General features: G+C 42.4%; 1 protein-coding gene across 8 annotated transcripts in view; it reads left to right on the forward strand.

The window, feature by feature from the left end:
* CSGALNACT1 (chondroitin sulfate N-acetylgalactosaminyltransferase 1) overlaps positions 1-14301 on the forward strand; it is a 305085-nt gene that overhangs the window by 139216 nt on the left and 151568 nt on the right. For 6 of the 8 annotated variants that reach the window (XM_053916678.2, XM_053916677.2, XM_024578924.3 and 3 more), the window contains one exon: positions 5156-5250. The gene's annotated coding sequence lies outside the window, so the exon portion shown is untranslated. Of the gene's footprint in view, positions 1-4547; positions 4836-5155; positions 5251-14301 lie in introns of those variants that run through there. The other 2 variants (XM_045186708.3, XM_071220135.1) reach the window with 2 other exon arrangements.

Below are 14301 nucleotides of genomic sequence, written 5' to 3' on the forward strand. Positions count from 1 at the left end.
GGCCACACCCTTATGACCTAATTAAATCCCAAAGACCTTACCTCCCAATATCATCACATTGGGTCTAGAATGTCAACGTAAGAATTTTGAGGTGACATGGCCAGTCCACGACAGATGAAAACCCAATCTCTTGTTCGGCACAGGACTGAGTGTAGCAGATCTCTCTGAAATAATGTTCACGCCTCATTAGCATCTGTGATGGTACCTAACATGTGTTGAGCAGCTGCAGTGTCTAATCGGGGCAGGGCCGGCCCAGAAGGATTTGCTGGGAGAGGGTGTCTCATAAAATGAGCCACTGCGTGTGAGTGTAACTGACACTGAAGTCTGTGTACTGGGGAACAGCTCTCTTTTGTGAAGGTCCATCAACCATCTGTCTGTGTCTTAACTGATTGAGGAGAAAGATTGGCAAACAGAGCAATTTAATTTCTTTCCAAGAGGCTAGCTATTGCCCTGATTCTCTCTAATCCAAATTAGACTGCCCCTCTTTGTGCTCCAATAGCATATTATTTGTGTCTCTGTTTAGCCTGTGAGTCATTTCATTCTTCATCACGTTGGTGGTTCCGGTGTTGAGGATGTGAAGATGGTTCAGAAAAGGAACTCACAGGCCCCCCATCGCCTAGCTTGGGAGGTGCTGGGTAAATATTTGGAGTATAAGGAAAATATTATTGGATACCCTTGAAGGTGATAATAAGCCCATACATTTAAAAAGAGACTTCAAACAATTTAGTGAGATGATTTTATTCATAGTCTCGGTAGTTCTGCTAATAGTATCTGAGATTATCCCCGTTTATCAAAGGGGAAAAATTGAAGTGAAGAAGATAACAGTGACCTGCCCTGGAAGGATTAGGCATAAGAAGGGGACCTCTCCTCATTTAGTCTGTGCACAGGAGACCAGGACACAGAGATCCTGTTTTCCATTACACAGAATAACAGAAAACAACATTTTGGGGGAAGAACTCATGACGTTTAGACTCCGTTGTGCCTTAAAACCTACTATTTTAAGTAAAACTATTTAATGTGGAAGGAAAGTGGTCAAGAATATAGTAACATGCAATTTGTAATGTGTAGCATCCTAGGGCACCTTCTTTTCTGAAACATATTTTTGAGATGATAATTTTAGAAGTTGACCGCATAGTTCTGGACCCTATCCGAGCTGTCTTCTAGTACCATAACATAGAGAACTCATTGACTTATACACATGAAAAACATTACCGTAGCATAGAGCAGGGGTCCCCAACCTCCCCGGCCATGGACCTGTACTGAGCCGCACAGCAGGAAGTGAGTGGTGGGCTAGTGAGCGAAGCTCCGTCTGTATTTACAGCTATTCCCCATGGCCCACATGACTGCCTGGACTCCGCCTCCTGTCAGATCAGCCTAGATTCTCCTAGGAGAATCTATGGGCTTGAATCATCCCGAAACCATCCCTCCCTCCCCCACCCTGGACTGTGGAAAAATTGCCTTCCACGAAACCGGTCCCTTGTGCCAAAAAGTTTGGGGACTGCTGACACAGAGGACTCCAAAAAACATTACCATAATTTTAAAACATATGTTATTATCTGCATATGCACAAAGAAAATCTCACCAGACAGCTTTAGCTGGCAGACACATATGTAGTCTCTTGGTACTTTTCATTTGTTATTCAGGAATCAGTGTATCTGACATATAGTTTAGGGGAAATAAAGATTTGAAGATTTCCATTTGTGAGTGTGAGGAAGCGTTGGAACCTACAAGGCACAGCGATGGATATTGTCATACCACTGGACCAATAGTGTTTTTGAAGTTCTTCGGAAATGAAAACGCTGGAACTTTCCCTGATTAATTATACATTGGATAGAATCGGTTCCTAGATTGTTAAAATATTCTTGATCTCAGTGTCCCCATTTTCAACTGCTTTTTTCAATAGTTGCTTTTTGGTAGCCTTCGTTCAGCATGGTGAAAAGCTAACTTATTTATGGAGTCCTGCTAATGGATGTATGTCCAACTCTATTCCTGGGGGTGGAGTGGGACGGACCTCCCAACCTTCAGAATCCCAACTGGGACATTTCCAAAACCCACGTGTCTGATGCCTCCATGGACATCTTCCCGGCCACTCTCATGCACCTCTTGCTTTCTCTTGTCCACTTGTTACCACAATTAAAACTCAAGAAGCCACCACAGAAGCTCCTCTGTAATCCTCACTCTCTGTGCCTAACTGTCAAGAACACACTGGGCATCAGATGACAGGAAAGGGGACATCAGCTGCGGATACAAGTGTAAGACTGAGGGATTTTAATTGACAATTATTTTCGGAATCGGACCAAGCAAGGTACTGTATCTTCTCTGTGTACCTGCAGTTGCTTTCCTGGATTTAGCTTTCATTTTTAGCACATTCTTATTGTTTATTTCTTTGGCACTCGGGAAGACTTGTCCAAGAGTGTGCTTTTGTCTCTGTGATTTCTTACGAAGGATGAGGGATGCAGGAGGCTGAGGAGGGTCTGTGTTTCCAGGCCTCTGTGGCAGTGTTTGGCAGCCAAGAGCAAATCTGCCAGGTTACCACTTTAGGGTAGCTAGCACCCGCCTCTGCTAGAGAGTCTTGCAGATAAGGCAATGTTGCATAATAGAAAAACTAAAGGCTTGCTTTTCTTTTTCTTTTTAGAGCTTCGGTTCTGAAGTGAGAAAAACCCCAGTTTTTCTGTGTACTAGTTGGGAAGGTTTCCTAACACCTTGCAGCCTCGTTTCCCCCATATGTACAATGGGGATATTAATGCAGGTATCCCAGCATTGCTGTGGGGGTCAAATGAATGTATACGTCTTGCAGCTAGCTCAGCGTACGGAATATTACAGATGTGCAGTTGAGGTTCCTTCCCTTTCTCCCAATGGGGGATGTGTCCAGCGGAACCCACCCCTTCTCCTTAGCATACCTGTGGTCCACCTTCAGTAATTCTTCATGACGCTGATTCCCCTTTCCCAGTGTTCACTAAGGGAGTCTTGCCCAGGTTCTGTACCCCTGTCTCTTTCCTTTTCCGTTACTAGCTTGAGATGACTACCTTCTTGGGGAACATGATATGTGTAGCTGCTAAGGAGACAATATGCTTCCCAGAGCCAAAGATCAGGGTTGTAGTAAGTTCTTTATTAGGAAAAGAGGAAGGAGCCGAGCCATCCTGCAGTTCGGCAGTCCTAGGACCAGACTCGTAGAGGCTGGATGAATGTGTGTAGAAGAAAATGCTCAACAGTTCTCTTCAAGTTGCTGGAGTGAGAAGAACACATTAGATTATTAATGATGATATGGAGGTATGAGCTGACAGTCTACTTGGTTTCATTATTAAAACAAGAGTGGTTTTGAATAATGGGGATTTTTTCCCCTTTTTATTTAGATGGCAAAGAAAATTTATTAAGGGTATCAATAAAGACCACATTGGTGATCTAGCCTCCGAAGCTGCCCCCTGCGTGCTAAAAGACAGAGAAGAAAATTTAAGAGAATAAGAATATGAGATGAAAAGCCAAATTATAAACTCATTTCAACTCTTGGCCTGCAGGCTCTGGAATAACATTCCTCGTTGTCAAGGATGGAAAACAACTCAGACTCCGGCCCAAGTGATTATTCCACTTTGGCATTGCCGCCTTTCTGCCAACTGCAATTCCATTTAGACATAGATTAATTAGGCAGGCAGAGACGGAAGTGCGCTGTGAGAACAAAGCCGAGGGAGGCAGGGCTGCAACCTGCAGAGGGCACTGCCGTGGAGCCTGTGGAGCCTGCAGAGCCGCCTGGCCCAGCCCACTGTCACATGCAACCCACAGAGTGCTGGTGACAGTGTGTGTATGCAAACGGGCTCCAAACTTCTGTAGTGACACACATCATTCTTCTACTGACTTTGTTCATGCCAGTGCCTCACAGAAAACCTCAAACTGAGGTGAAGGAAGACACAAAAATGTGGCTGATCAGCTTTAGTCCCCAGGAGGCTGTCCCTTGGAGAAAGGGGCTAGTGGATGCAGACAGGAACGGGTTAAAACTTTCCTGTGGCCTTGTGTCTCCATTCGGCACCTTTTTTATTCTTGCATGTAAAACGTCAAACGGGAACAATAGTACCTTTTACTTTCTGCTGTTACTTGAAATACAAAGATGAGATAAAATCATGAAAACTCTTGGGAAAGATGACTGCCTTAATTAATTGAAGATAGCATTATTAACACTTATCCAACAGGAGGGTTTAGTCCCTTTGCAGATAGCTTCCTGGCTCTTGCTTCCAGAGTGTTTTGCTTGTGATCCCTTTTCCATCTGCTCTTATCTTCCTTGACACATCTGTGTCCTCCAGTGGAATTCCTTCCAGGAAAGGATGGTGTGGGGGCGCGTGGCAGAAGCTGCCTCGCTCGGCTGGGAAGACAGCGAGGGCGACGCGAGCGCAGCCGAGGGCCGGCGGCGTTGGGGCCGCTGTCCCGCGGGGGCCGAGCGCGCGCCCACCCTGCGGGGAGCTCGAGCTCCTCGCAGCGGGCGTGGAGGCAGCAGCGGCTGCGCTCCCGGTGGGGCGGCGCTGCGCCGCGCCGCGGGAGGTCGGGGGGCCGGGGCTTTCCTGCCATCTTCCGATTCTTCAGAACGTGTGAACCCTTCCCTTCCCCCCGGGGAAAATTTCCGGGAGGATTTGTTATTATCATTATTATTATTTTAACATTTCATTCCATAGAACCATTAAAAAAATAAGTGGTGGCGCCGAGCACGGTCCTTTCAGAGGGGGGCAGCATTTCAACTCCGGGCCCCAACCTGGCAGCCCAGTGGCCTCAGTGCTGCTCCGGCCCCAAAGCCGAGCAGCAGGGAGTTAGGACGCAGCGCGTGGGCAGCAGGCACGTTTCTTACTTGCGAGGTTTGGGTTTTGTTTGTTTTGGTTCTTTATCAAGTAAATATGACTGTGCTTTGCTTTAACACACACATCTTTGTGGCTTCACCATTTATTAAACCTTTATGAGTTGTTTTTTTTTTAAACAAACGTTTTGTATATTACCAGTTAAAATAGGGAAGAGAAAATACCATTCTGCTTTTTGGGGCGATACTTTGGAGGAATTTTATTTTATATACTAAATGATTTAAAATTTTACCATCTTGTAATACCATCTACATTTAAGACATGGAAATTCACAGGGACTACTTCCTATTTTTATTTTATTTATTTATTTTGTATTTTAGAATCCTTTCCATTTCAAGGAGAGATGCCAAGGTATTTTTACCTCCTGGAGGAATGATGTAGTTCCATCCGTAACCTTCTCTTCTCACACTTCCAGGTAAGTGAGTCTGTTAATTTGAGTTACTTAAGAAATGAAGATTTGATGGTTTGACTTGAACTCAGTATTCTGGCTGTGTTTGAAATATGTTAATTTCATTTCACTTTCAATCGTTTGATTAATAGCAAAGTACTATTTTAAGATATGAATACTTTTTCAAAGTAATACAATTACTTGGCTGCTTCGAATCCTTTTATTCATTTTGTAAAGCCTGTAATCTACATTTGACTTTACCAACTTCTTCAGAATTTCTCGCTTCCCATAGTGGCAAATGACTTAAATCAATAATGTAGCTAAAAGAACTACATGATTCTTTTTTAAAACTGTTCACTTGAAAAGGAAAATTTGTTCTCCTTTGGGAAGTTGTGACAGAATATTAAGCTTTCTCAAATATGTAGCCCATAATCAGATGGGCACCATAATTTTGACCATGCTACAAAATACGTACTTAAATAAAATGGCTTAGGAAATTGAAGGATGATCTTCCTTTCCGACTTATAACATCTTAAGGGTATACTTTCTGGAGTGTTGGAGAATAGCACCTTAATGGGTTTATGGTTGGTTTTAGTCTGGGGGCAAATGTAAATCTCTGGAACGTTGTTTTAGTTCTGCTCTTGTAACCAGTCATTTTGTGTTTCTCTGCAATAAGATATTTTATTACATCTGGCAAGACTAAACTTAAAAAACAACCCAAGAACCTTAGAGATGTCATTAATGTTGAAATGCAGCAGTATGAAATGGGAAGTTATATATATGGTTCCTGTCTTCAGCAGAGCAAACCGTTTTTAGTTTTCTTCAGAAATTAGAGATATCTTAATGAAAATAGGTAAACTGTACTCACAATACATATATATCATCAAGAAAACTCCCTATGCCCTTCCCCTTCATTTAACAAATTTCTATAGAGGTTTTGTTCATGATTTTGTATTTTTTGTTTTTACTTTTGTTACACTGGTTAAGGTTAAAGAATGGACGTGAAAACATTTGATTTTGTGTTAATGAACTACTTTGTACTGAAACAATAGAGTACGAGGAGTTTAAAAGGGATTGTGTCTGAGTTACTAATAATAGAAAAATAAAAACAACATTGGCCAAAAGTTAATAATATAAATAAAAACAACCAAAGAATAATTTTTCAAATTCTTTTCAAGGCGCTAAGAGGCTGCTGGAGTAATTCAGGCCCAACCCGAGAGACATATGGAATTGTCTGTCTAATCTTAGTTCTTGTGATGCTTAACGTTTTTGTGAGTGGCTGGAAGTGTAGAAGAGAACAGTGTCATTAAAACACAATGTAGACTGTAATTATTACAACCTTGAGATAACCAAAGGAAAGAGCCAAAGTAAACTTTACAAAACAGAGAAGCAATCAAAAGCTGATTGAGGTCTCCTCGGGCCCATGCAAAGCAATAGGGTGTTTACGCTCTAATATGAAGCTATTAGAGTACTAAGACACGGAATGTTATGGGTGGGGGTGGCAAAAGGGCAGAGCAGGACATCCAGAGGTGGGTTTTAGTGGCAATCACAATGCTGGGGCAGAGATCCCTGGGCAGAGATGCAGGATGTTGCCAGGGAGCCGAGTCTCCAACTGGGCAGTATTAGCATGGGAAAGTCAGTTTTCCAGGAATTACTCCTTCCTGACTGAGTCCTTTATGGACTCACAGTGTGGACCTTCAGCAGTGTTCACCAGATCTGCAAGAAACAAATGATAAATTGTGAAAAAGTGACAGGGTTGTTTCTGCCTCTGGCGGGCAGAAAATCCATACCAGTGCACGGTGGTCATGGAGTGCAAACAGGGAGAGGTCTGATTGTTCGAGTGAAATATTTAATAGCATTAGGCCATAAAAGGCTTGCAATACGGATATCCTGGTGTCCTACACACGACGGTTTCTTCTCAGTGAATTGCTGCTCACCATGTTTTACCCCACTCTGTGCCCTGTTGGCGTATTTCTGGTCTCTCCCTGTCCTCAAATGTATTCCTGTTTCCACACATCCTTCATCCCTTTTCTCCGGTCAAGGGAAAGGTGTGCTGCTGTCTCGCAACTCATGCTCCTGGTCACACCCTTTGGGGTCTCCCACCTTCCACGCCTCTCCTGTCTGTCCCTCCTCCGCTCACTGTGACTGCTGGTAGCTGTGTTGGTCTCCACACTCTTCTTTCTACCTGGAACACTTTCTTCCTTCCCACCTCCACCCAAAGCACTTTCATTCATCCTTCAGTAGCCATCTACGGAGCATTCCTGTACAGGCATCTCCATCACTTGGAACCAGCTCCTGGCGCCTGTGAGGCCTTGAAGAGAAGAATGAGTGGAAAAGTGAATAAAGGGATGTCCCGGACCTGAAGGTGCCTGTTCTTATCCCTTCCACATTCTTCTGTACTGGCACATGTCTTCGTAGTATCGTCACTGTTTGTTGACGGCCTCCTGGTCTCGTACCTGAGCAGGGTGCAGATCTCTCCTCATTTTCATGGTCTAGTTAGTTCCTTGCGTAGTTTTTGGGGAATAGAAACTCAATTTGCAAACAATAACCTTGTAGGTCTTGCAGTTCTGTGAGCCCCTGAGATATGATTACTAGATAACATAAAAGTAGATGATTCAATCTATTTTTTTAAATTTGGAATGAAGCAGGTATTGAAAGTAAATACTAATATAAAACTATAGTGTAGTAACTTGACAAGTTGCTCGTATTTGGAAAAGCAGAGACTCAAGCAGATCACTTCGTATTTTATGAAGTGGCCTTCTTTGGGGCATGTTTAGACTTTACAAATATTTCCACATAATGGAATGAGGTGTGGCATTGCGGGTCAGTAATCTTGTAATGATTTTCAGCTTCCGCTGCTACAGTTTTAATGTGTACTCCTGGGCCATACTCTGTTTTCACACTCGAGGGTACTCCAGCCAAGGGCCAGGAGATTCCCACTGGCACCGAAATGGTTGTCTGGTGATGCCTGACCTCTAGTGGGTTTCATCTCCTCCTATTGACTGACACTTCATTAGGCCTCTCTTTTTCTTTTTTCCTTTTCTGTTCTGTTTGGGGGCTCTCCTCATTGGGATCCCCTTTCATCAAGTTAGCGTCTTGCCTCTGAGCCTGTGCTTCCCCCTCTCACGTCCACATCTTGTTCTGCTGTCCCCTCTCTGCAGAGCCTTCTCCTTCCGCTGTGCTCTCCTGACTCTTCCTTCTCCAGGACTCTGCTCTGGAAAGCCTTTCCAGAGCCCTGCCCGAGGGTGAGGCTTGGCCGTGTACCCCTCTCTCACCTTACTTCCCTCATTATTTACAGCTGCTGACCTGTCAGATGTGTGTCCTTTGGCCATCATTGCCCTCAAAGGAGGCACTGTCTCTGCATTTTCCGCATCTGGCATATGTTTGTTCATATTCACATTGAAAAACAAATGTTTGAATGAATTTCTGGTATCTGAAAACCCTCATCGAAACGTAGAGAGGTCAGTATTTTTACTTGCTGAGTGCTTCATGGTATACCTATCTTTCCTCTACCCTCTTTCTTTTTAACATGTATTTTCTCGACTACTGTGGAGGGGAGGGAGTTGAACCCAGATGGTCTGACTCCAGCACCGGTGCCTGCTCAGTTAAATAAATTGTTTAAAAAGTAAGTCACAGAAGGTTGGAAGCAAGCCAAGTGTCCATTGACAGATGCATGGATAAACAAAATGCAGTGTGTGAATGCAAGACAATAGTATTCCACCTTAAACAGGAATGAACTGCTGACATGTGCTACAACGTAAGATGAGCCTTGACATTGCGCTAAGTGAAATAAGCCAGTCACAAAAAAACAAAAGACCGTGTGATTCCATTTATACGAGGTACTAGTCACTTTCATAAAGACGGAGTACAATGGTGGCTGCCCAGGACTGAGGGGAGGATGGAGTGTTGTTTAGCTGGTAAAGAATTGCAGTTTTGCAAGATGAAGAAGTTCTGGAGATTGGTTGCACAACAGTGTGAATGTTCATAACCCCACTGAACTGTATATTTAAAAATTGTTAAGATGGTAAATTTTATGTTGTGTGTATTTTACCATAGTTAAAAATAACAAAAAGTAAGACCTTGCTTTGAAAAATATAATTAATCCTTTTGTTAACTGATGGTCATTAAGGCCAATTCAACACCAACAGGAAACTCCAATTTGGGGTGTGGTGAAAAAGAAAACTTTATTCAGTGCAAAACAGCTCAATTGTGATACAGCAGGGCTGTGAAAACTGCGCAGCTATGCTGCAGCCCCAGGACCGGGCCCCTCGCTTGGCTGGATAGCTCTGCTTTGCTCCTCGGTGGCCTGCTGTGCTACTTCCCAGTCCACTTGGCACTGTGCTGGTCTACTCTGCTCTGTTCTGGCAAGACACCTTTGGTGTTTCAGCTCAGCCAGGGAGACTCAGTCTTCAGTCTATGGTGGGAAGAGGAAGTGTGATCTCAGAGTCAGAGGGGAGCTGGCTTATATGGACAGAAGTCCCTACACCTGGTGCCTGATTGGTCTCTCCTCATGCAAATAAGGACTCCAAATCCCAACAGTTTGATTGGTCCAAAAGGCACTGCCATGGTTGGTCAGAATAGGGCCTCTCTGGTTGGTTGGAGCTGTGAAGCTTCCATTAGATGGGAAAAGCCTCAGTTTTATTGGTTGAACTAGAATCCCTGGAACTCCTTTATAAGGGCTGGCTCAGCTGGCAGAAACAGTGCAGGCAGGCAGTTCAGTGCAGGCCTCTCCATGAAGTTCAGTTGTGTGAGAAGCCCCTGTATAGAAATGGCTGCTAGGCTCACTCTCTCTTTGAATTTGAGCCTAGTTAGACATCAGAAATCCTTCTTAGTAGGTGTCTTCTTTCTCAATGTTCACACTTTTTTTGTGTGTGGATTTTAATGTTTTATTGTTTATGCTATTACAGTTGTTTCCATTTTTCCCCCTTTGCCTCCCCCACCCAGTCCTCCTCCAACTTCCATAGTCAGTCCCCACACTGTTGTTTTTGTCCATGGGTCCTACTTATATGTCCTTTGACTAATCCATTCACCTTCTTTAAATCAGTTCCCACCTCCCCCTCTTTCCTCTTATAGCTGTCAGTCTGTTCCATGATTCTATGCCTCTGGTTCTATTTTGCTCATTAGTTTATTTTGTTCATTAGATTCCCCTTATAAGTCAGATCATATGGTATTTGTCTTTCACTGACTGGCACATTTCACTTAACATAATAGTCTCCAGATTCATCCAGGCTGTTACAAAAGGTAGGAATTCCTTCTTTTCCCCTGATGTGTAGTGTTCCATGGTGTAAATGTACCACAGTTTTTTTGGCTGTTGTAAATAGTGCTGCTATGAACATAGGGGTACATAAATTATTTTGAATTGGTATTTCAAGATTTTTAGGGTGTATTCCCAGCAGTGGAATCACTGGGTCAAGGGTAGTTCCATTTTTAATTTTTTGGAGAAATTCCATACTGTTTTCCACAGTGGCTGCACCAGTCTACATTCCCACCAACAGTGCACTAGGGTTGCCTTTTCTCCACACCCTCGCCAGCACTTATTTATTTGTTGATTTTTAATGATAGCTGTTTTGGTAGGTGTGAGGTGATATCTTATTGTGGTTTTATTTTTTTTAATTTTTTGTTTTTAAATATATTTTATTGATTATGCTATTACAGTTGTCCCATTTTCCTCCCTTTATTCCCCTCTGACCTTCATACCCCCTCCCACCCGCATTCCCCTGCTTTAGTTCATGTTATGGGTCGTACATATAAGTTCTTTGGCTTCTACATTTCCTATACTATTCTTAACCCCCTCCCCCATCTATTTCTACCTAACATTTATGCTACTTATTCTCTGTACCTTTCCCCCTCTCTCCCCTTCTTATTCCCCCACTGATAAGCCTCTATGTGATCTACATTTCTTTGATTCTGTTCCTGTTGTAGTTGTGTGCTTAGTTTTTTTGGTTTTTTTTTTTTTTTTTTTTTTTTTTTTTTTTTAGGTTTGGATGTTAATAGCTGTGAGTTTGTTGTCATTTTACTTCTTTTTCTTATATAAGTACCTTTAACATTTCATATAATAAGGGCTGGGTGATAATGAACTCCTTTAACTTGACCTTATCTGGGAAGCACTTTATCTGGCCTTCTATTATAAATGATAGCTTTGCTGGATAATCAGGGATGTAGGTCCTTGCCTTTCATGACTTTGAATACTTATTTCCAGCCCCTTCTTTCCTGCAAAGTTTCTTTTGAGAAATCAGCTGGCAGTCTTATGGGAACTCCTTTGTAGGTAACTCTCTCCTTTTCTTTTGTTACTTTTAAGATTCTCTTCATATCTTTAATCTTGAGTAAAGTAATTATGATGTGCCTTGGTGTGTTCCTCCTTGGGTACAGCTTCTTTGGGACTCTCTGAGCTTCCTGGACTTCCTGGAAGTCTATTGTCTTTGCCAGATTGAGGAAGTTTTCCATCATTATTTTTTTTCAAATAAGTTTTCAATTTTTTGTTCTTCCTCTTCTCCTTCTGGCACCCTTATGATTCGAATGTTGGAATGTTTAAAGTTGTCCCAGAGGTGCCTAAGCCTCTCATTTTTTTGCATTCTTGTTTATTCATTCTTTTCTGGTTGGGTGTTTCTTTCTTCCTTCTGCTCTAAACCATTGATTTGAGTCCCAGTTTCCTTCCCTTCACTGTTGGTTCCTTGTACATTTTCCTTTATTTCACTTAGCATAGCCTTCATTTTTTCCTCTAATTTGCAACTATATTCAACCAACTCTGGGAGGATCCTGATTACCAGTGTTTTGAACTATGTATCTGATAGGTTGGCTATCTCTTTGTCACTTAGTTGTATTTTTTCTGGAGCTTTGATCTGTTCTTTCATTTGGGCCTTATTTTTTTTGTCTTGTTGGGCCTGTTACATAGTAAGAGGCAGAGCCTTAGGTGTTCACCAGGGTGGGGCAACTCCCGTCGCTTTGTTGTTACTCTGTATGTGGGGGAGGTGTCTGGGAGGGAGCAGTGCCACTTGCTCCACTCTCTGCCGGTTTTCAGTCACTTCCCTGCTACCCACAATCAAATTGGGCCCTTCTGGTGCTGATTCCTGGTGGGGGGGGGTGGTGGGTTTGTATACATTCTAGGACCTGGTGGGTCTCTCCAATGAACTTTCCTGTGAGGTTAGAAGTTTCTCTTACTGCCTCAACTCCCACAGATATTTTCAGTCAGAAGTTTGAGGCTTTATTTCCCTGTGCTGGAACCCTGGTTGTGTGGTCTATCTTGCTCTCCAGTTGTTCCTCCCGGTTCATCTGCATGAGAATGTGGGATTACCCTGGTCCTCCAGCAGCTGCCTTGCTGGGAGTCCTCTCCACCCAGCTGCCCATCTTTGCCCCTCCTACTAGTCTGGATGAATGTTTCTTCTTTAACTCCTTGGTTGTTACACTTCCATACAGTTCGAGTTTCTGTCAGTTCTGGTTGTTCTTTGTTTTTAAATTTGTTGTTGTTCTTCTTTTGGTTGTAAGAGGAGGCATGGTGTGTCTACCTACATCTCCATCTTGGCCAGAAGTCTCATTGTGGTTTTAATTTGCATCTCTCTGATGGCTAGTGATGCTGAACATCCTTTCATATGTCTCTGGACCCTCTGTATGTCCTCCTTGGAGAAGTGTGTGTTCCGGTCCTTTTCCCATTTTTAATTGGATTGTTTGTGTTCCTGGTCAGATGAGTTTTTTATACGATATATTTTTGGACATTAAACCCTTATCCAATGTATCGTTGGCAAATATGTCCTCCCATATAGTCAATTCCCTTTTCATTTTGATGATGGTTTCTTTAGCGGCACAGAAGCTTTTTACTTTGATGTAGTCCCATTTACTTATTTTTTTCCTTTATTTCCCTTGCCCTAGGAGGTACATCAGCAAAAATATTGCTATATGAGATATTGAAATTTTACTATGTTTTACACTAGGATTTTATGGTATCATGACTTATATTTAAGTCTTTTATCCATTTTGAGTGTGTTCTGGTGTATGGTGTAAGTTGATGGTCTAGTTTCATTTTTTAAAGTATATTTTATTGATTATGCTATTACAGTTGTCACAATTTTTCCCACTTTCTCCCCTCTGCCCGGTATTTTCCTTTGTTCCAGTAATGCCCCCTGCTTAGTTCATGTCCATGGGCCATGCATATAAGTTCTTTGGCTTCTCCATTTCCTATACTTTTCTTAACCTCCCCCTGTTTATTTTGTATCTACCAATTATGCTTCTTATTCCCTGTGCCTTTCCCCTCACTCTCCCCTTTCCCCCTCCCCATTGATAAACCTCCAAATGATCTCCATATCTACGATTCTGTTCCTGTTCTAGTTGTTTGTTTAGTTTGTTTTTGTTTTTTAGATTCAGTTGTTGATAGTTGTGAGTGTATTGTCATTTTACTATTCATAGTTTTTATCTTCTTCTTTTTCTTAAATAAGTCCCTTTAACATCTCATATAATAAAGGCTTGGTGGTGATGAACTCCTTTAGCTTTACCTTACTAGGAAGAACTTTATCTGCCCTTCTATTATAAATGATAGCTTTGTTGGAGAGAGTAGTCTTGGTTGCAGGTCCTTGCCTTTCATGACTTCAAATACTTCTTTGGAGCCCCTTCTTGCCTGCAAAGTTTCTGTTGAGAAATCAGCTGATACCTATTGGAGCTCCCTTATATGTTACTAGCTGTTTTCCCCTTGGCTGCCTTTAAGATTCACTGTTTGTCTTCAAATTTTGCCATTTTAGTTACGATGTGTCTGGGAGTGGGCCACTTTGGGGTCATCTTGAAAGGGACCCTCTGTGCTTCCTGAACTTGTGCGATTTTTTCCTTCACCAAGTTAAGGAAGTTTTCTGGCATTATTTTTTCAAACAGGTTTTCTAGCCCTTGCTCCCGTTCTTCTCTTTCTGGTATCCCTATGATGCAAATATTTTATGTTTAATGTTCCCAAAGCTCCCATGAAATACCCTCATTCTTTTTAAGTCTTTTTTCACTTTGTTGTCCTGATAGTGTATTTTTTTCTACCTTGTCTTCCAACTCGCTGATTTGATCCTCTGTTTCATCTGGCCTCCTTTTAATTCCTTCTAGTGTATTCTTTAT

Source organism: Desmodus rotundus, chromosome 13 (genome assembly GCF_022682495.2).
Source record: "Desmodus rotundus isolate HL8 chromosome 13, HLdesRot8A.1, whole genome shotgun sequence".
NCBI classification, from domain to species: domain Eukaryota; kingdom Metazoa; phylum Chordata; class Mammalia; order Chiroptera; family Phyllostomidae; genus Desmodus; species Desmodus rotundus.